Source organism: Haliotis rufescens, unplaced genomic scaffold, assembly GCF_023055435.1.
Source record: "Haliotis rufescens isolate VD_foot unplaced genomic scaffold, xgHalRufe1.0.p SCAF_18, whole genome shotgun sequence".
In the NCBI taxonomy this organism is placed as follows: Eukaryota; Metazoa; Mollusca; class Gastropoda; order Lepetellida; family Haliotidae; genus Haliotis; species Haliotis rufescens.
This window is the reverse complement of record NW_025963868.1, coordinates 19,296,408-19,320,730: the sequence shown is the minus strand read 5'-3', so window position 1 is coordinate 19,320,730 and position 24,323 is coordinate 19,296,408. Positions and strand designations below refer to the sequence as shown.

Sequence of the window (24,323 nt, the reverse complement as noted above, 5' to 3'; positions counted from 1 at the left end):
AAGTACACCACGTCTGTTTGAAGACACGCGTGACAGTACACATGCAAACATACACGAGTGCCAACTCCTCGGTATAAATAATAATCCTATGGATAAACGTCTGTTTGTAGTGACGCATGGCACCACGTTTGCATGGAAACACGTAGTACATGACGTTTGCATGGAGACACGCGTGACAGTACGCATGTAGACATACACGAGTGTAATAATCATATGGTTAAACGTAAACGTCTGTTTGAAGACATGCATGACATCACGTTTGCATGGAGACATGAAGTACATTACGTGTGCATGGAGACACGAGGTACATGACGTTTGCATGGAGACACGAAGTACATGACGTTTGCATGGAGACACGAATGAAAGTACGCATGTAAACATACACGAGTGCCGACTCCTCGGCGTGGATGAACGAATGACATCACACATGTATATCAATCTATACTTCTAGTAACGTGTGTTTGTAGTCACGCGTGACACCACGTTTGCATGGAGACACGACATGTCTGTGCATGCCGATTCACCTTTAGAAATTCAGGCAACACCTTTAGAATTCCACAACATGATCGTAGCGCTAAGGTGATCGCCACACACCTACTGTAACTTAGACAGACGACTGTCATTGCGCTACAATACGATCGCCTTGTGGAACGAAACCTTGCACCTCAAAGTTTACAATCACATCACCATACCCGATGATGTCATTTGTGGAATGTTGTTGCAAGATCCTTCGCTGATATGACGTCAACCTAGCAACAAAGTGGCAGAGTCGTCGACTGTGCATGATAAGCTCGTCTCAGTGAGCTATCATCTCCACATGCCATCGCCACACCAGTCAGTGTCCTGTCAGGAGACAGGTAGCAGGCCATCCGTGCCTTTGCACCACAGCACCTATGTGGGTGAAGTGTTAGTCTCTCACGTTTAAACGGCCCTTTTCAGGGCCAGCCATCTCTCCCGAAAGAACGCTTTCATCCTTTGCTTTGACGACCCTCAAACCCAAACAAAGAACCCACCTCCTCCTCCCTCCCTCCACCACAACCGCCTTTTTTCTATTTTTAGAACAACAATGTCGATCTTGTTCACCTTTTACGACCGCTTCCTCTGGGTTTTTCCCCTTCCCTCCTCCCCGGGAACCGATGCGACGCCCTCTTGGAGGTGCGCACGCCACCGGAAACGGATGTGACGCCATCTTGGATGCGCGCACCACCGGAAACGGATGTAACGCCTTCTTGGATGGGCACGCCACCGGAAACGGATGTGACGCCCTCTTGGAGGCGCACGCCACCGGAAACGGATGTGCCGCCATCTTGGATGCGCACGCCACCGGAAACGGATGTGCCGCCCTCTTGGATGCGCACGCAGGAACCGGATGCGCATCGGAAGTGACGTCATCAGAGGTCACGTGATCCTCTCGACCAATCAGAAGCCAGGAGAGGTACTAGACCGATGCCACCAACTACTAGCGGCAGTTTCCCTGATCTTAAACGTGAATCATCTTCGAGGCTATCTTTTCCCCTGTTGAACCCCACTGACCACCTCTTTACAAAGGCACAGGAAGGAGCATTCACGCCTGAAGTACGTACCATGTCCGCACGGCTGGCTGTTGGAGTTAGCTCTCTCAGTTGGAGATACTTGATTGATGACAATGTGGTAGCTAATATTGCCAATACATTCACCGAAAGAGAATTGATACCTGCAGTAATATGCTGCCTGGTATTTGTAAACACTGAACGTATTGCACACTGTTAAGGGTGTTTCAACCTCCCTTCATAGGAGTGCTTTGTATTCCTTGATACACTCTTCAGAACTTTTTAAAACTATGCCATCAAACATACTTTTTCACTATTCCTTCAAATATATTTTTTTATGAGCTCGTATTGTAATATTGAATACACCCACACCAAAAATGGGTTTTTCAGATTAAAAACGATGTTTTATTGGTCTGTTTTCAGTCGTATAAATGGGTATCTCATACCTCTAGTCGCACGTTAAAAGGAAGCCAGAAGCTGGAATGTAAACAATAAACTTGTTTCCGTCCGATTGCGCACGCACCTCCCTATGACATGTCACAAATCTCGAAGAATAAGCCATCAAGCAGGACTGGACTGGATTACTTCCCAGTGGGGATGGCTGGGTGGGAACGTACGACTGAAAACAGACCAATAAAACATCGTTTTTAATCTGAAAACCCCATGTTTTAGTCTGTTTTCAGTCGTACAAATGGGTAGAATTCGATGGAACACTGGAAGGAGGGTCGGGAAAGTAATCAGGAAGTGACCTCTTTCACGTTGAATGTACCAAGTTCCTCGCCCCTGTAGTGACAATAGAACATTCGACCAGATGCACGGACGAGACAAATTGTTTATCACGAACGCACAGCATGGTTAATGCTCATCGACAACACAACTAATTATCGATGCGACAGAACAACTGCACACGACAGTTGAATTGCGATCGAAGTGTGGACGGAATATAATTTAGTTTCAGAACAACTCGCAGTATACAAGGTAACTAAAACAGCATGGTTAATGCTCTTCGACCCACAAGTAAGTATCGAGGCGACAAGACAACAGCACACGTCAGTTGAATTGCGATCGAAGTGGTCGACGTATAGTTTAGTTACAGAGCAACTCGCAGTATACAAGGTAATTAAAACAGCATGTTTAATGCTCTTCGACCCACAAGTAAGTATCGATGCGACAGGACAACTGCTCACGACAGTAGAATTGCGATCGAAGTGTGGTCGGCAGATAATGTAGTTACAGAACGACTCGCAGTATCCAAGGTAGCTAAAAATAGCGTGGTAATTGCTCTTCGACACACAACTAATTATCGATGCGACAGAACAACCGCACACGACAGTTGAATTGCGATCGAAGTGTGGACGGAATATAATTTAGTTTCAGAACAACTAGCAGTAAACAAGGTAACTAAAACAGCATGGTTAATGCTCTTCGACCCACAAGTAAGTATCGAGGCGACAAGACAACAGCACACGTCAGTTGAATTGCGATCGAAGTGGTCGACGTATAGTTTAGTTACAGAGCAACTCGCAGTATACAAGGTAATGTCGAAAATGGTGTCGTCGCTGTTCAGATCGCTGCAGATAAATACGAAGCGCACGAACTGGGCACAGGGTGAGAACAGCGTGATCATGAGGGCCCATAATGGCAGACAAGGAAGGAATGTGGAACTTTCTCGAATCTTGGCCAGAAAGTTGATTTTTTGCTTTAAAAATCCCATCTGAGACCAAGATGGACGTTGTCATGGTTACGCTGATCGAACGTAATCCGATCGACGTCAATTGCATGTAGTTCCGATACTCTTGCTGCCGTACCCAGCAGAGAAGGAAAAACATTTTCTGAGACAATGTCGAACGCGACCTGATCGAGAGGCTCGTAAGTGGCTGAGTGACGCTCACGATCAACCGATTGACGAAGATCAGTAGTGCGGGTATTATATCAGCAGGCGAACGGTCACGTGTCTTGTCGAAAACATAAGTTGACTGGAGCGGGTCTTTATCAACTGATTTCTTGGGTGTGGCCGACGCGCCACCCCCAGGGCCAGATGTAGAGGCTGCAGAGTCCAGGGATCCACCCGATGACCTATTCAGCTTGTAGCGCTGGTCAGTAGCCCGCTTCGCCAACGCACGAAGATACCAATTACATTTTATTAAAGTGATCACATTCTTTACAACGTTGATCCCACGAACACGTTGAAAATCCGTCCTTAATTATGCAGGAAGGACAAAACTTGTGAGGATCTACTTTAGACAGTATACTTTGACACGAGGCAGAAAAGCCCGACATGTTGCCACGTGTATAATCAAGTCAAACCGTGAAACACGTGTTGAACACAAACAATGGATTACCAAGGATTACATTCCAGGAGTCTACAGGTAAGACATATTATTATTACTGTATTAGAACAACAACTGTAGACACACGATAAGTACTAGGAGAATACAAACTAGCAGTCTATCGCGAAAGTCCTTCTCGAGCGACCAGCTCAGAGGCGCGCTGAGAGATTTGTGACATGTCATAGGGAGGTGCGTGCGCAACCGGTCGGAAACAAGTTTATTGTTTACATTCCAGCTTCTGGCTTCCTTTTAACGTACGACTAGAGGTATGAGATACCCATTTGTACGACTGAAAACAGACTAAAACATATGATATCAGCAGGTTGAACTATGTATACTTGTAATATTCCTGTCCCATAAGCATGGTCACTTGCAGTTAAAGGTCAAATAAAAAACCTTCATGAATGTCAAACACAGAACGACCTGGAACTTCACGTGCTGAAGCACAGACTGTGGCATCTTGCTGTGCTGTCAGTGCCATGAAACTAAACTGTGCTGATTCTAGGGAACTTATACATGGAACTTAAATTGTACGAAACGAGTCCCTCATCTTGAAGTGATACTGTATATTATCAAATGTCCATCTGTTATATTTCAGAGGCAGTTACTACTTCGGCGAGCTTGCTCCTTCCAGTTGCTGCGATGAGGACCATGTTGTGAGATGTGTTCCTGTTTCATAAATTATAGGGGTTTCGTTTGTTTGTTTGTTGTTTAACGCCTCCTCAATATTCCAGCGAATAATCGAGTCTGGGCCGGACAATCCAGTGATTGGTATCATGAGCATTGATCCATGCAATTGGGATACGATGACATGCATCAACCAAGTCAGCGAGCCTGACCATCCGATCCCCTTAGTCTCCTCTTACGACAAGCATAGTCGCCTTTCATGTCTTCCGCTCGGCATCAAGGAAATGAAAAAGGGCCAGTCAGCTCGGATGTATGTTAATTTGCAGCAACTGTTTCAATGGGATAGATCTATAAAAGGGTAAAAATATCAACACTGTAACAATTTCCCACTTGACCTGTACATCAGTAGTTTGTTTGCAGAAATGTATTTTAAAACATTTGATTTCCATTTCAAGACTATTCACCAGTAGATTAAATTTCTTAAAATGTAAAATGCTAAAAAATGTACTTTCAAGTTAATATTTGTTTGTTTATAAGCAAATATTTTCCTGGTTAAGTATCATATTCTCCAATATCAAGAGAAAAATCATATTATGGTAACTTTTATTTTGGCAAGTTGATAATCAGAAAATTTGTTGGTTTTGAGATTTTTACCTAAAATCGACATTAGTCTGGCCTAGTACAAGCAGCACACACGCTCGCGTGCATTGGTGTCGCTTTATAATTGAAATAATCTTGAAGGTGATTAAACACCATTTCACCTCACCTACACACTGTGACATGACTTATGTTGATTTGATGATATTGATCAGTGGCAGGGTTCAGGGGTTCACCACTATTGAAAATAACTTAGGCATCCATGTGACCTGATTGTTACTGCTGTACTGTTCATGTTCCACACTTGCCTGACTGTAACTACCCATGGAAAGTTACTGCTACAATGCTACATGTACTCGTCTTATCCCTGGCTGTAAGATGTGTGGTCCAGGCCTGCAGTAGACAAGCCTAGCTGTGACCAGCGACTGTAACAACTGATGCACAGTACAACTGCACAGACACTACACATAATGTATCACAGTGTGTCAAACTGATAGAACGGGAGGCTGGTAGTAGTTCTGGAAGTGAGATTGTGTCAGCTCACCTGCTGTCCCTGTCCCGGGGCCATGAGTGTCACATGGATGTTGATGCAACTCACAACACTGCCTGCATCAGATGTAAGGTTTTATTACACTGAGGAGTAACATCAGTACCACGCAACTCCCAAGCAAGCATATCTTGCAAACAAAGAACTGTCAACTTGGTAAAACATGTCATTCAACCAAAGAAATGTCACCAAGAATGAAATACCACATTGTCTATTATGAATATAACTGGTATGATTTTGCCAGGCCTTGACTTGTGGAATTAGTTTAGAGATCTACAAGCTAACATCCTTGATTATCCACTGTATTATACATCTCCAATCCACCATGATATACACCTGTCATAAAGGACCTGAGATATGCTGGGTAATCAAGGGTGACAAGCAGAATGTAATCACTCATTTTTACATAGCATCAGCAAAATTCATTTTGAATCTCTACATTGATTGATAACAAAAATCCCATAATATCTCTGTCTGGATCAGATACCAACTGAACGTCCTTGAAGAATGCTTGCTCAACTGTTTATATCTGCTCAGACAGGGTTATAACAAGCACATTAAATAAACAACTTTAACAAAACAGATCAACCTTCCACATACTTTCTGATTGTCATAATACGTAATAAATATGTAAGCACATATTCCATGTTACATTTGTTGGCAGACAATGTGTTCAGACATTTGAGAAAAAAGCACTGTACAGGATGCATTTTCCAATTTGGTTGTGAAATAGGTACACAACAATATGAAATCAAACGGTTGTCTGCATTTCGTCATAATATCATAATGCAACATTATATTAAAAAAATTGTTAGCATAGCTACAAGACAACCATACAATTTATGTTGAAAATACAGCTGCAACATATATGACTACGTGGGCAGAGGCCCTGCAAGAATAGAGTCACAAGGTTATCATTAAATTCACAACCCAAAGGATATAAATAATACATCACTACTAGAGAACCAAGTTAAGAAAACATGCTTTGATTCCCTGCATCCTACTCGTCTGATGACACACAGCTGTATTCAGAATGATTAAAGAAAAACTAGTCAAGATAGGGAAGGGGGGTAATTCTGTTTACCTAAACCGAACGATGGCTTCTGCAATTGTGTTGATCTTTATTTGACAAAATACGTAGTGATGACTTTGAGTTGTGTTTTTTATGAGCATTCCCCTTCACTTCAGATGGCCAGGTCACTGTACATGTCCCCAGTATGTACACAGCAGCAATGTGATGTAAGGAGACGTCCTGTAGCATGTTTATACAGATTGACTGTTATCTGGTTAGACAGATGCTTCCTGTAGACAGTGACTATGCTTTCCTCTGTAAGGTGTGTCATGCACACTACAAGAACTACAAGTTCCATGTAATCTTGAGTTGATTAACAAGTAATTAGAAAGGTGATCCCATTTGACACAAGTCCATAGAAGAAGACATTATAGATGGAAAAGTGTTGCCAAATATTGCCAAAATATCAAATCAGTCTGAAATAGAGGATCTACCCTAACAATGTTCTTGGTAAAAGATATGCGACTTGTTCAATGCTCTAAATCTTGTCCCAGCAAGTCAGCAAGGGCAGCCTCCCTATCGGTAAGTCTGATAATTCGCCCATGTTGACACTGGGACTTGAATAGTCTGAGTTTGTCCTCGGTTGGTTGTCACAACCGACACTGACACCGGATGCCCTGCAACAATTGCTTGCTGGCCTGCTGGAGGTGGTGCTGCAGCAATCACTGTTGACCCTGAAGTGGCAACCTGGGCAAACTGTGTGTGTGCCAGCGCGTGTCCGAGATGGCTGAGCTCGATGGTGGTGTGCTGCTGGCTGGGGTGCTTGGCCGGGGTGATCACCATCGTTGGGAGGCGGAATGTGATGTTGAACTCCCCCGGACGGTACTCTTGCAGTGTCTGGGTCAGCTCACTCATTGCCTGGGTCAGCAGGTCAGCAGCTTGCAGGGTCTCGGGCTGAGCTCCCTGGACTGTTGCGGTCACCTCCTCATAACGCTCAGGCTGCTGAGCAGGTTCAAGCAGAGGAAGTTCATCTTTCATCTTTGGTCGTTCAGGCAACTGTGGTACAAAGTCAGGATGCTTCTTCCTTTGATGTTGCATAAGTTTAGCCTTGCTGGCGTATTGCTTATGACAGAACTGGCATGAATGGGGCATGGTTGTGATGGAGCCCACTGTCTGGGAATAGGTCGGGTTTGGAAGTCCAGGGATCTCTGGGATGAGGCATTTCTTCCGGCTGCTGATGGTCAGATCTGCACCAGGGTGGTTTTTGATGATGTGAGCTTTCCGTTTGGAACTTGATTTGTACACTTTATCACAATACTGACAGTAGTAATCTCGCTGGGTTTTCAAGATAGGGAGATTGAGTTCCAGCACCTGGTCAGGCTTAATCTCGGGATGCCTTTTGGCAAGATGGTTCACCAACATTCCCCGTCTTTTGAACCCTAAGAGATAGGTGTGGCATTTGTAGATAAACCTATGATAGTCAGTTGGAGACACTTTTGGAATGAATTTCTTGGATGGAGACCTGTCACCCTTGTGAGCATTTTTCACCTCCCGCTCTAAAGAATGCATTCGCTTTATATGCTCCTTTAGTTTGTCTTTCCTTTTGAACTGACGCCCACAGTTCTCGCACATGAACTCACGATGAGTCGAATGTCTTAGCATATGAAGCTTCAGCTTGTCCTGTCGAGGAAACACTTTATCACACTCAGGGCAGGGGTAACGTTTTTCAAAATGGAACGCCTTCATGTGTTTGCGAATAATATGATAATCATCAAACTGCTTCCCACACTCAGGGCATGTGAAATATCCACTCTGAGCGTGGAGAACTATGTGATTCTTCATGGTGGTGATCTGGTCGAAGCCAAGACGACATATGGGACACTCGTAGTACTTCTTGTGACTGTGTGTCTTCATGTGACAGGCCAGTGCGGAGTTGTTCATGAAGCGCTTGTAACACACATCACACTGCAAGGGCTTGCTGTCCTCCTCACCGTGACACAACATGTGCTTCTGGAGACGGTCCTGAGACCCAAAGGCCTTCAAACATTTTTCACACTTGTGAGGCCTGTTTGGATTTAGCAATTCCTTCTTGCTTTTTCCATGTTCAGAAGCATGGTCAATGAGATCTCTCTTATTAGCAAACTGCCGGTGACACATTGGACAGGCCAGGTACGTCTCCATGCTAACAATTTCACCATCCTCAGTGCGCATGTCACTATCAGAGTTGGCGTTCTGCATTTCTCCGACATCACATGCAAATTTCTTGATTTCATCCAAACCGACATCTTCAGCAGCATGGGTCAGTGTATGCAAATTTAGGAGGTTAGAGTTGTCAAAGGTGAGGTCACAGTGCATGCACACCCACTCATTCCCACCAGTGTCCTTGCCCTTCTTCTTGTAGAGAGATTTGATGGTCTGCCGGATCTTCTCTGTGTGAGGTCGCCGCTGATACTTCTTCAGGGTTCTGAGGTCAATGTAATAAGTCAGAATATTAGACACACAATGACGGGCTGGTTTCTTGACGTATGATGTAAAATGTAGCATGGTCAAAAGATTTCATGATTTATTTCATAACAGAAGTGAAATATATCTTCCCAACAACAAAAATTGTCTGGACTGGATCGTGTAGAAACTCAGTGATTCTGAGTATAATCACTTTCTTAAATGGCATTTCATCTTCATAACCTAATTCTATACTTCTATATAAAAATACTTATAATCATATGTTAGGAACGCCAGATACGAGTGGGAGTGAGACTGGGGAGGAGGACCAAGGATGGAAAAGCCCTGAGGCCCTCTTGACTCCCGTGTTAGATATGGAGACAGGTTGATGGTGCTACTTACTTGTTGAGGTAGATACTGGTGGACTTTTTCTTCCACTGGTAGCCAGATATCTCTCCGAGACCATCCTGTAAAGTAGATGCAAGTGTAATGATAATACAATTCAGAAAAGTATGTCATCTTATTCTGAAAATTGATTCTCTCAGTAGTAGATCTTGACATCTTATTCTGTAAATTGATTAACTCAACAGATCATGATATCTTATCCTGTAAATTCATAGATCATGACATCTTATCCCATAAATTGATTTACTCAACAGATCATGACATCTTATCCTGTAAATTCATAGATCTTGACATCTTATCCTGTAAATTGATTCACTCAAGTTCATCCTAAGTGCACAAAAAAAGCCTGATACTTGCATTCCCTGATGATTGAAGGCACTGAATAAATCATTGAATTTTACAAATAATGCAAGGACGGTAATTCGCAGACAGCACCTATTCCAATAGGCTTACACAGGAATAAATAATGTCATATCTTAACCACAACTTCAGACTGGAAAACTATCCTGAATTTTTGCACTAACCTTCTTCCCTGCTCTAGCCCGGGCCTTGAAGAGACTTCCCTTTGTGAACAACCGCTTCTTGGCCTTGCTGCGGACTTCAACCTTTTCATCAAATTCATCATCATCACCTTGGTTTGCAGTGCCTTCCTCGTGACCCAGCAGATGGCGCTGTAGTGCCACAGATGTCTTGAAGCGTTTGTTACACTCGTAACAAGGGAATCGGTATTCCTGCTCATCAAGTGCTGAAACACATTCACATCTTACTCTCACACTTCATCATCATCAAGAATAGCACATAAATCTCAGTCAAAAGTGCTTGTTCATTATCATTCATCAATCATGTGTACTAGTGATGTCCAGTGATACATGTTCCTCATGCTGAGACTACCCACCATCTCTGTCCTCCTGTGTCATGTCATGGGTCTTCAGCCCAATCCTGGTGGCATAGTGGGCTGCGTACCACACCTAGATGGACAAACACAAACAGTTAGTGGGGGAGTCAGTGGGGTTTTATGGCGCTTTTAGCAATATTCCAGCACTATCACAATGGAGGACAGAAGAAATGGGCTCCACACATTGTACCCATGTGGGGACTCAAAACTGCCTTTTTTGGCTCAACAAGTGGATGCTTTAACCACTTGGCAATACCACTTCTCCAAAACAGTCATACAGACACATTTGTTATCAAATGCTTCTGTTTATCATATGATTATATAACACTATGTTACACCAAAACATGAAAATAAACTTTGAATAAACCAAATGCATGTACAGTAAACTACGTTTATAACAAACACACTTATAACGAACTGACTGACATAACAAACTTATATTTTAGTCACGATCTGTTAGAGAAAATCTCCCCTGGTCCAGAAGCAATGAGATTTTTTGGATTATGCTAATTTTCAAAATTATTTCGTCTTCACAAAGTGGAAACTGTATTTGATTTTCGGTATTCTGAGTCGAATTATGTTGCAATGTAGCCAGAAGAGGATGTAACAGGAAGTAGGTGGCTACCCACACTCCTATTAGCAGGATTCAGGGAAATGGCCATAAAACAAACAAGCGAATGGATCACAACATGCATCCGAGTGTAGTTCTCTCTCATCAATGGCTACCTTCAGCTCCTGACGGGTGTCGATGGGTTTGGCGACCGTGAAGAAGATGTCCTGGCTGTGCTGGTATGCCACCAGGTTCTGCTCCATGAAGTTCTCTGCGGGTCTCACAAACATCATCCAGTTACACTTGATCTCATCAGAGGTCTCCAAGTAGGCCAGTGTGCTGTCACTCCGGTCCAGCTGCAACAGCAAGAATCTGTGTCCATACAACCAGACACACATCTCGATATCCATGGGGTTTCTCCTCGTCTCCTCATACATAGACTGTATACATGCATTTGGACAACACTATAGTGTCAACATTTCTCTGGAAGCACTGTGGACACATTCTCACAGGTATCGAATAGAGGGGAGACAAAGTGTCAACATGAACTTTACCAGGCCCCTGGAATCTGATCATAGCTTTAACTCCAGGCAAGCAGAAGCAGGCTGCTAAGGAATGTCACACATGTAAAGGATTCACTTAATAATACATCTTACCATCAGTGGAAATTTGTGCACAGTGACTTTCTCCTGAGAATCAACCAGATCTCCCACAAAAGGACCAAACTGGGTATACTTGGGGATTGGCTTTTTGGCAAACACTCCCAGTTCCAGAAAAACAAAATAGACATATTCAATTGGTAATGGATGAAACATTTTATTCAAAAGCAAACAGTTGTTACCTGTTTGAAATCCAATCATTCCTAAATGAAAGTACATGCACTGTCTTAAGAATTTCAAGCTTTGGGGGACATATGATATTAAATACTTTTATGAAAAACTAAAGACTGTTAACATGAGCAAGAAAAATAATGAATGAAATATATTATTTAAGGGAACAAGCATGTTTTTATGGTATATTCAAGGGGAAGTAATATTCCAAGAGGAAAGAGTTACCTGCCCCTCATGTTTCACTGAGGCGGTAGATCTGTAGTTGTGGCGGCAGGCTTTACAATGCCCGAGACAGCACCACCTTGTCCAACACTATGGACAGTCGGTGGACAGGACACTCCGTCGGGTAGGTGGTCATGCACTCCTCACACCCTAAACACAAATACACAGGACAATTTATATTTCTACATTAATCAAACTGTTCTAACCACAGCACTGGTTGATGAAACCATATAAAACAATAATATGAGGTACACACCACTCATCCCACAAATCTGAGCCGTCCAGCAACATGTAGAACACAACACTCATCCCACAAATCTGAGCCGTCCAGCAACATGTAGAACACAACAATCATCCCACAAATCTGAGTCGTCCAGCAACATGTAGAACACAACACTCATCCCACAAATCTGAACCGTCCAGCAACATGTAGAACACAACACTCATCCTACAAATCTGAGCCGTCCAGCAACATGTAGAACACAACACTCATCCCACAAATCTGAGCCGTCCAGCAACATGTAGAACACAACACTCATCCCACAAATCTGAACCGTCCAGCAACATGTAGAACACAACACTCATCCTACAAATCTGAGCCGTCCAGCAACATGTAGAACACAACACTCATCCTACAAATCTGAGCCGTCCAGCAACATGTAGAACACAACACTCATCCCACAAATCTGAGCTGTCCAGCAACATGTAGAACACAACGCTCATCCCACAAATCTGAACCGTCCAGCAACATGTAGAACACAACACTCATCCCACAAATCTGAACCGTCCAGCAACATGTAGAACACAACACTCATCCCACAAATCTGAACCGTCCAGCAACATGTAGAACACAACACTCATCCTACAAATCTGAGCCGTCCAGCAACATGTAGAACACAACACTCATCCCACAAATCTGAGCCGTCCAGCAACATGTAGAACACAACACTCATCCCACTAATCTGTACTATAATAAACAATGTTGTAGGTAGATATCAAAGCTTAAAATCAAAGAGCTCTCTTATATGACGTGGTAAGATGTCTCCTGTTGTCCTACTGTAGCCTTGAGGTAAAGGAGTGCTGACAAGGGCTGGAGTCACATGGATGGCAGGCCCCTGAACTCAACGTCTGACACTTACACAGTTCATCCGAGTTGTAGGGTTTGGGGACGTAGGTGTGGCGGCGCCGGCGCCAGGAGGTGGAGGCCTGCTCCTGGTCTAATGTTGCAATACGGGTGGACTTTCTCACCTGAAACACACGATCATTACACTGCTGACACACTGACACCAGATCAGGCAACATTAAGTGACGTGGCTTTCTAACTAATCGAGTCTACTGACCACCCGATCCCGTTAGTCACCTTGCCTTAAGTTAGCCATGTATGCATGACGTGTAGTTAGATCGCGTTCAAATGAAATGTAACCTTAAAGACGTGTTCAGGTGCCCAGGTAATTCAGTCACACGATCTAGCACTACCCCCTGAATCACCACACGGTGAGGGCTAACTGTATGGTTATAACATGACGTCTTACTTCGTTAGATGTAGACATCTGCAATGCAATTCTACCTTAGTGTTCATCCTCCAGGCCCAAGGTGCACTGTGTCGGCCCCGGCACTGGTGTTGACGGTGGTAGTATCTACACTGAAGCTACCCCTGTATCTCGAGGAGGATGGAGTTGCCCAGCATCACCACATACTGTTCTTACCTTGTCTAGACGGACCCAACAGATTCACCTAGTTAAAGAACTTTTACCTTTTAAGATGTGTCTGTTGCGTGAGTTGCTGTGACACTAGTGGTGATGTTGTTGCCAATGATATGACATGATGTTATTCTCCCTCTCTGCTTTCTGAATAATAATTCAAATAATATTTTCAAGAATTCGAATATCTGCTTAATAACTATTTACATTTAGTACTAACTACTAAATGACTTTATCGCGCGTATCCAAACCATTGGCTAATTACGTCTGTAACCCAATCACCCCTCGTAACTCAATCACCCCGGGCCACCACTCGGCACCGTGCCCGGGGAAAAATCCCGCGCAAGCATCATCCTGCCCTTTGTTAGTCCGTCATTCGCGAACAGCCCTTCCCCAAGTACACACGTGTGTCACTGTATCTAATCGCTTTCGCTTTGTACGTTTCCTTTGTACCCAGTCGCGACCGTTTCGCCCATTACGCTTTGAATACCATCTATTCCAACACTCGCCATATCGCATTTACACAATCGCGACCGTTTCGCCGATTATGCTTTGAATACCATCTATTTCAGCACTCGCCGTATCGCATTTATTCCGTTCTACTCCCGAACTTCACCCTCGGGGCAATTTTACGCTTGTTGAATACCAACTCACCACCTCGACCTTTCGTGATGCCTCCCAAGAGAAGAGCAGCCGTCAACCACAAGCTTGTGAGGGGAGCCAAGCAGGCCAGGACAACCAGAAGACAAACCCCGGGAGTACACATCGTACAGGAGGCAACAGCTGATGGTGAGTCTGCCAATTACGGAAATATCGAAGGTGGCAACAGAATTAACGTACAATCGGCGCAGCTTGTAAATGCCGCGCAGGCTGCCAACTCGGCTACCCAGGTAAACGAGCGACTGGAAAAAATACTCCAGTTGCTGGAACATTCAGCGCCCGGCCCGGTTAGCGCAAACCAACAGGTAAGGCTTGGTTTTAGTTCTCCCGCCATTCCGCCCAACATAGGGAGAATCCCCGATGCTCACAACGAGGCCGACGGTGACGCGGAGTAGTATAGGTAATGATGGTCCTGGCTCACTTCCACTGGAGCAGGATTCATATACCTATACTGCTACTACAGAGGGAATTTTTTATGCCAAAATGATGATGCGATTCAACGATAGTCATGAGATTAAGTTAGATTGGCTCTAGCTCACCAATACCTGGGGCCAATCATTGCTTTAGATGAGTCTAAATGGTAATAAAAATATTCTTTATTTTTTTTATCGATAAAGCGATATTCAACATTTTTATTAAGTTCTTCGTTCATTTTACTAGGAGACCAGACTATATAACTACACTCTTTTTGTAAATTGATAAGAAACAATTGATAACCGTATTTGGTTGGTTTGACATCACTGATATAATAAAAACCTTGTGGTAATTCTTTCCATTGAATAGCTTTCTCCATTATTATATATTTATGTTAGCATTTGTCTAAACGTAATCACACGATAGTAAACAATCTATTTTTAATCTCCAACCAGTTCTTTGGTTTTGGCACGGAATAATTGACGCGCTTGTTGCCTCCCCTGTTCTATGAACTTTTTTTTCTCATCTTTGCTAATACCACTGGTCTTACGAGATTTTGATCGAATCTCCTGCTTCATTGCGTTGTATTTGTTGAGCTCCGACAGCACTAAACGAAACTCATCCTCAGATATCTTACAATCAGCCATTGCTGTCGAAATATGATCCTCAATGCTGTTCAACTTTGCTTTGGCGAGTATCCGAATACTATCGTGTTTTAATGCTTTCTTTTGTAACCTACGAGAAATGAATTTTATCGCTATTCCTGCCAGTCCCGAGACTCCAGCGGTTATTTCCATGCCGAGCACGATAGGCGCGGCGATTATAGTTGATAGTAAACCGATACCCGCTACACCGAGTCCCATGCCAGATACTAAAAGCACGGTGTCAACTCCGTCCAGAGCATTCACGGCTCTGCGATACTTTTTATACAATCCAAGTCTCAACTCCCTCTCCTTCCCTATTCGATGTTTTATGTTGCTTATTTGATGTAATCCATCAACAGTTTCCATCTTTTCAAATGCTTCACCGAGCGTCGGATATAAACTCATAGTGTATATTACGTTCATATAATAGTCTTTAATTGGTCTTGCTTAAATGTTTTGAGACTATACATCAATCTTATCAAATGTATATTATACGGCAAGAATATCTTAGAAAGAGAAATACTGTCACTTTTAATAATTTGGACCCCCTCGAGGGTTGCAACGGGCGATGCTCCGATATAAATAATACTGCAACGTTGACGCTCGTGTTTCTTGAGCCATTTAATCGATAGACATGGTAATATATCGAAGGCATCTTCCGGTGCATCTCCGAAGAAGACTTCAATAATAAGTGTAGAAAGATTAGGTATTGCACTCAGGTTAACTTTAATATCTTCGAATTCAGTAACCAAATTTAAAGTAACATTTTTTAAGGCCGGACGACTATATAACATATGACCTGGGTTTTCTGGCAGGGGAGTGACCAACACACTTTTTCGTTTTGACGGGATATAAGCCGCGAGTACGATGCCACTATTTATTATCTTAGTTAAATTATGTCCCTTACCCATCATCACATAAGGTGGGGTAATGACGATATTCAGTAGCCACTCGATGTTTGCTTCGATCATAGTCCATTTATTATCGTCGTTGCGAGTAATATTGTATGAAGTGTATTAAGGTGTCTACTAACATCAACATCGCTTAAATCTCCTAGATTACCCGTGAATGTAACTTCTTTCCGATTGTATACATTATCGTGTAAGTGTAAAGCGTATAACTTACCATCGGTACCGGGTTTACCGAATCCTTCCGTGTCTCCGAGATCGGAAAGCGCAATTGTATTACATTGTCTTACTGTTCCAGGGCCTGATGCATCAACCATTATTTTTAATATGGAGTGTTCCACTTAAGTATCCTATATGTACAGGTTGGTGTTTTACATCTAATACAGAAATTTTGAGGTCTGAAATAATACCACGCTTTAATTTTTTATATTGTAATGTTGAGAAAGATTCCGTTCTACCGCTATTATATTTTTCATCTTTAACTGGAACACTTCTGAGTAGAGTTGAAGGACTTTCTTGTTGAATATTATCCGTCGTACTGATCTGATCAAGATGGATGCACAACTCTTTATAGGGAACTAAATCGGGTAATGCATCTCCATCAGATGTTGTCCTGAATATTGACAATATAAAGTCTCTTGATCTTTCTACCTGTGTAAATCCAAGTGTAATTGCTAAGTTCTCATGAATCCACATACCTTTTTCTCCAGTGCCGATTTTCACTATCCCATTCGACTCATTTTGTGTGATACTCATTCCATTAGGCTTAAAAATGTTATCATTGAGTGAGCATATATTGTAATACCCATCAGGTATATTAATGTTTTTTTCAATAATATTTTGTTTATTTGTTATAGACAACTCATTATTATCTCTCGCAGCACTTATATTGGTCCACAGCGGGTAATACGTTACATCGCATAGAGCTACTTCGAGTTGTCCATCCCAGTTATCGATAGTATGAAGCAGTTCAATAGACTGACCATTTGTTATTCCCGGGAGTGTAACATACATAATAAATATACAATGATACTATATCATAACTTAAATATGAAATCGACTCACATTACTAATCAATCGATTATAGTAACTGCCTCCGGTGCTGAGTTTACCGTTAAATTCCACGATATCTTTGAAAAATACAGTTTCACGGCAACTAACGATAAAATGATTGACGATTGGTTTAACCGTCCGATGCAATTTTGGCAGAATCAGTTGAACTTTGCCGTATGGTGTGCCACAACGGGATGTGGCGTATCTGTTAATGCCCCAGGATTTAAACTATATAAGTCTGTTATATTATTTCACGTGTACTATCAGATTAGACGTATACTTAAAGAAATTAATGCTCCATTACCGATGGATCCAGCATGGAATCATGCAAATAATCATTATAATAAGAGGGCCTTCGAACGTATTTGTAATGAATTTAATGTTTCTACGAGTAAAGATTGGCGCATTAGTGGACCTAGCCATGGTCTAGGTATTCCGTACAATGGACAAAGAACTATTAAAGATAAAAGCGATTATTTAATTAAAGCGGGTGTGATCCCTTCAGGCTTTGCTCTCTCGGATAAACAGTTTAGAGCAGATCGTATGAACTTTGAGAGTGGCATTCCTTATCTTATAACAAAGTTTGTGCATCCAAACGATACAACAGATGCTTGGAATGAATTTTTAATGATAAAACGGAAAATAATTTTACTAACCCAGGATTTGAAAGAGTTAATGAATCGATAAGAACTTATGTATGGGCAATTCTCGGTGCACAATCGCAAACACGAACATCCATTATCGGTACTGGGACGGCGTTCGATGCGCAAAAACAGTTTGTCTCAAACGTGGAGGACGCCATTAATTCACCAGTTGACATACCATCGTCTATAAAGCGTTTTCAAGATGCATTACAGTATGCTCAATCCAAAGTGGACTTCGTTTATGCGCCGGGACTATACATGTCTCCGAGTAATATGGAACTTAAGATCGGTCAAGTGATAGGTTATAATAATAAAATTGTTATCGCTACCGATCAACAAAAACCAGGTATAAATTCAGATATTAACGTTGAATTAATAACGCAAACGATCACGGGTGAAAAGGGAATAGTCAAGCCGCAAACACCAACTATCGCTAAAACTTCTACTAATGCACACGCACAAGTACCACTGCATATTCAGGCTAAAAATCAACAACATATCGATGAAAAAACAGCGCTTGTAGTGGGTGGAGTCTCGGTTGGTTTACTCATGATTTGGTGGTTAAATAGTTCTTAGCGAACACGTACAACAGCCCTGCAATTGCTACGATCAACCCCCACAAGTTTTGACTAAGCCAAGTGGTGGTCTTAGCTAATAAATTCAATAGCCAGGAAACAACACTCCCTATTATACCGGGAAGTGCGGCCGCGGCTTTCTCGGCGAGCTTTCCCAGTGCTGAACCTAATGCTTTTAAATGCTTTTTTATCCACTCTTTTATACCATTTTTATCGCTGGGCGGTGTACCTCCACCTGTACTACCACCTGTTAACGAGAGAGTCAAAGTCGATATAATAAAACCCAACGCGGTTAAAATACTGGCAATGGTTATTCCCTGTTCTCTGAACAATGTTTTAATTTTATCGGCCAGTGTAGTGTCATCGTTGAGGACTTGATCGATAGTTTCTCGAATACGACTGATTTGCGAACGAAGTGCCTTTCTATTACTGGAAGCTGCTTCGAGGCGGGCCGATCTTTCGTCTTCTAAGTTACGTAATCTTTCTGCTACGCGGCGTCTACTGAACTCATCGCCCGCCTGTTCGAGTTTTGTTTTCTCTTGAGCTATCTGCTTGTCGATTTCGGATATCTTGGCTATATTATTGATGAGTTCTCCCCGCATTGTTCGCATTGCCTTGTCAAGACCTCGTAATTCCCTAATACTGAACTCTGAATATGGTGATACACTGACCGTGGAATTATCGTAATAGGTATCTAAGATTTCTCCGAGTCCGTTCGAGGCCACGTTAGAGGCTTCTTCCAAATTATCTGTATTAACAAGTTCTTCCCGCACGGTTTGAAGAACCTTAGTAGTCTTCGCGGGAAGTCGTCCGTATTCTACAAAACCTAATTTATCACGAACAAACTCGCGGCTATGTTTACCAGCTATAGTAGACAAGGCTAGGGGCTTACGAGTACTATAATGCATAAGATCAATATGTGGAGAGTCACGCAGTCGTAATATTCCTTTACTATCTAGCATAAACTTTGAATAGTCACGACCTATTGGGATAACATAATTTTTATCATCTTTTAATGCATCGTAATAATCATTGACGGACGATTGTAAAAGTTCATCGTTAAGACTACCAAAGTTGGTTTCATCAGTACCCTCTTCAGTTCGATTCGGATCATCAAAGGTACTTAGATCAAAGTCATTATGTTCAAAATTAGCCATTTTTATATTAAACATAGGGTACATAATTTCAATATAAACAATGTCTTCACAATACGGACGCAAGTTAAACCCACAACGTAGACTTCGAGATCCATTAGGGGTCAAAGCAATTCGTCAGTCTGTAACTATAACTAATAACCCTAGTACCATAGATCAGAATCAAACGCTTCTGGTTCGCTTTCCTAATCTCGGCGCACACGATGTGTTAGTTCCGGGAACTGTCCGACTAGCATTTACGATTAGTTTGACTTCAACAGACGTTAACAGGGAGCCCGTTCAGAACATAGGTCGTGCTATCGTTAAGAAAATCGCCATTAAAATTAGTGGTAATGAGGTTTTGAGTATCGACGATAGCGATGTATACTATTGCTACATGGATCTCTGGAGAACGGATAAAGAGCGGGAAAACTTACAGTACCAAGGTATTTGTAATAAGAACGCATTGAGACTGCGCGTGGGTGCTGAAAATGGTGTTGATACCAACGAAAAAGATAAGGCCGTTGCCGACGCATTAGGTAACAGATTCTATGTTCCCTTAGACTTTGAATTACTAGATTCCCACATGCCCTTTTATCAAGCATCCCTAGGCGATAGGTTAGAATACGAACTCACTTTTAATGACTACGGTAGAGTAATCAGATCTGCTAATGATGATGCTAGCTATTCCATTGACAATATCTCGCTGGAGTACGATATGATAACGGATCCCGAATTAGCCAGACAAATTCGTAACCAGTATACCGGAAGTTTAGCCATTTTGTACGATCGCGTGCTGCGACACCGAAAGATCACGAGGGACAAAAAAGATACGATGTGGAATATCAATCTAAACGTCCCCACGAGGTCGCTGAAGGGTATTTTAATGTTGTTCGAGGACCCCTCCGATGCGTTTAAAAGAAATACCGAGAAGTTTTACAATCCCAAGATTACAAAAGTAGAATTGACTATCGAAGGCGTTCCTAATCAACTATATAGCCAAGGAATGCTAGCGTATCACCAGTGGGATGAGATTAAAAAACTTCCTTCTATAAAACGTTCTCCGGAAGTTAACGCGGTCGTGAAAGATCTGTCTCTCGGGAGTGTATCGATGGGTGAATACCTCACCACGAAGTACGCGCTATGGCTCGACATGCGAACAACGGACGATGACCAATTACACGGCAGTGGGAGGAGAATAGAAAATGCTAGCGAGGGTGCCACCATACAGATAACGAAGCTTCAGGAAGCGGCTGGTAAATTAAACATATATTTGTACGTGATTATGGATGCGCAACTTAATATACAGAATGGGAGATTCGTGCAAGCAATCTATTGATAATCTTTTACCTAAAGATCCGCACTGCGCTATCATATGCGGGCAAACGGGCTGCGGAAAAACAGCTTTTATTCTAGATATTTTAGAAAGTCATTATCGGGACGTTTTCGATCATATTATTATTCTGTGCCCAACTATAAGCGTTAATAAAACCTACCTATCGAGAGATTGGGTAATGAATGACGACGGGGTACACAGAGTCGATCCGGGCGATCGTTTACAAGACTGCCTCCGAGTATGTCACGAAAAATACAAAGGAGAATCAACCCTTTTCGTAATAGACGACTGCAGCGCGAGTAAAGAACTCACAAAAAAGAAAGATATGCTTTCGTATTTAGCATTCTCCGGTCGGCATACTCAACATAGCGTTTGGGTACTTACTCAAAAATACAACTCTGTCCTGAAAGATCTCAGAGAGCAGACCAAATGGGTAGCACTGTTTCATTGCAAAGATCGAGATTCATTCGAGGAATGTTTACGCGAAAATGATGTCATTTATACCAAGGGCGAACGAGACAAATCAGAAAAGTGTTAGTGGCAACGAAGCACTGTAAACTCGTATTAAAAACCGATCAACCAGCTGCTTATGCAATTGCTTAGCAAATTGTAGCAAAATGTAGCAAAATGTAACAAAATTATAACAAAATGTAGCAAATTGAACATTAGCGGTTAATATTACATAAAATGTGGTTCAAAATCCTCATTCTTTCACAACAGTTCATTATTACGGGTTGTATTGGATATGTCATATTATATTATGTTAGACTTAAATATCTCCTTAGGTATTACATTATGGAATGGGACGAACTCATCGAACAAATGCTCAAAGAATCTGATGCAGATCAACATGTTACAGATAAATCTTTAGATAAACATAGAGAAAGACTTGCCGCTTTGGTAGCCGGTGGAAAATGTTCCCAATATTTGGGAGAAAATTATACCATCGAAAAAATTGATAACATGACCGACGAAGAGATTAAAAAACTGTACACGCGTTACGAGTCTAGACTGGGAGCTACCATGACTAAAACGATAGGGTCTTCTATATTACAACTATACACAGCCGTAGCTAGTACGTTTCTCCCCATCCTGGCAGAACATCGCCTGTATTTATGCGAATCTCTCGAGAAAGACCCATTCATCGAACACGCTATAAGCGCAGTGAGCTGTGAGTTTTATCATAGATACGGAATGTTCTTAGCTCCGTTCACCACAGCTTTAATAACGGCTAGGTATTGTCAATTTAAACATACGTGCCCACTTAATAATATAAATGGAGACACAGGTGACACCACAGATTGTGAACGAGGAACCACAGATTGTGGAAACGCAACAACAGATTGCGGAACAACAAGTGAATGAGGAACCACCACATGTGAATGAGAAAACAAAAAAACAACCCAGAGTTACTAAGAATCCTTTGAAAATAGCTGCAGGAAGAAAGGGAGGGCTGGCGCGCAAAGCGAAATTAATAAATAATTCAAATATTAATCCGATTAAAACATGGGCACTAGTAGGAGTTGCTGGTATAGCGGTTGTATGGTTCTTTTATAAGACCGGAGAAGAGAAATCGTCACCCCCGCCGCAACAACAAGTTCAATTAGAGGTTAGTCCTCATATAATGCTATAAGAAGCATGACTACTCCAGCTACAGACGGTAAAATGTTGGTAAACGCGACGTATCATTCAGCGGTGGTCACTGGCTTGGCCATTGGCTATGCCCGTATGGCTAAAATGATTACTAAAGCCACACCTCCCAAGCTAGATTTTAATGGACATGACATACCAATGATGGTTCTGGATATTGGATAAGCTATGGCGACGAAGGATATGCTCATCAAACAAGGACTTATCCCGGAAGACATAATGAAGTAATTAAACATTTGAATATTTATATTCATATAAAAATGGCAACAATTGCGATGATGGTCGGTGGAGCTGTTGTTAATGCTCTAGCTTTTTCGGGGAGTAATTATTTATTTTCCAGTATGAGGGGATCAGGAGTGTAAACGACATAACAATGCTTTAGAACAATACCAAGCAGCCCAGTTACAATATACACAGCAGAGAATGAAGAGATTAGACTTTATTCATGAACAACTGATTAAGGAAGGACATTCAATTCAAACGTTTAAGGATGTCGAATCTGCCATGCAGTATACTTCCTCGTTTATGTGAAAAAACTAGACCCAATACCGAGACCAACAATGAGTCAGTTTTATACACCGTCAGAGGAACAAAAGAACCGAGAGGTCACATTTATCATGTTGGGATTGACTTCTCTATTGATTTTCAGCTATACCATGCATAAGTCAGAGTGACAGCTGTGGCTATGCATAATCAATATCTCACAGTGTAGCTGTGATTTGCATTTAGACAAATGATATGATAGATGTATATACCATGAATAACTGCAAGTTTACACTCATGGGAAAGACTACCCTTTGTAACCGACGCTGTGTTGATTTTTTTTACTGCGGCATACACAATTATTACATCAGGCGCGGAAACATTAACTATACGTGTTCTGTATGCGGGATAGGGGTCAAAGGTCGTTATTGTTTATGTAAGGAACACGGTGCTGATAGGGTCAGGAACCAGATTATTTATGCTAGGAAGAGAGATTACATCAATGAGAGGAATAGGTTGGGGAGAATATGTATTTAGATATATGAAAACAACCAATTAGACATTTGTCTCATTTTGCATATACCATTCAACCACAATGGTTTTTGTCAGAGAATTAAAAGCTATGGCAAAGCAAAGTGGACTGCGTGGATATTCTCGTATGAGAAAAGCTGAATTGATGGATTTACTCGGTTTGGAATACAACAGACCCCAGACTGTTAGAGAACTCAAAGTTCGAGCGAGAAACAGTGGGCTGAGAGGTTATTCTCGAATGAGAAGAGCTGAATTGATCGCTTTACTAGATAATAATCAACCTATTGATAATGTTGATAATGATAATGATGATAATGATGATAATCGACATAATAATGATAATGATAATCAACAACAAGAATTAATATTTGTACCCACATCCGCCGGCGTTGGTAAATATCTAAGAGGTTGGAAGATGGATATTAATTCCAACATGGATGTTAACGATATTAAGCCCATCATATCGAGTAAAATTAACGAGGAATTAGATGATTTGATTAGATGATCAAACAAAACATGCTAGAAAGAAATATTTCTGCGAAAGATGCCTGCATGGGTACAGCAGACAAGATCTATTAGAAGCGCATAAAGAAGACTGTAGAGGTG

At 42.0% G+C, this 24,323-nt stretch overlaps 1 protein-coding gene and 1 long non-coding RNA gene across 3 annotated transcripts in view; both read left to right on the top strand.

Annotated features, from left to right (window-relative positions):
- Positions 1-4,553, top strand: part of LOC124125310 — a 58,977-nt gene extending 54,424 nt beyond the window's left edge. For both annotated transcript variants that reach the window (XR_007221856.1, XR_007221855.1), the window contains exon 9: positions 4,458-4,553. This is a non-coding gene — a long non-coding RNA (uncharacterized LOC124125310). The remainder of the gene's footprint in view (positions 1-4,457) is intronic.
- LOC124125313 (zonadhesin-like) overlaps positions 1-24,323 on the top strand; it is a 345,476-nt gene that overhangs the window by 222,211 nt on the left and 98,942 nt on the right. The gene's annotated exons all lie outside the window — the stretch shown is intronic.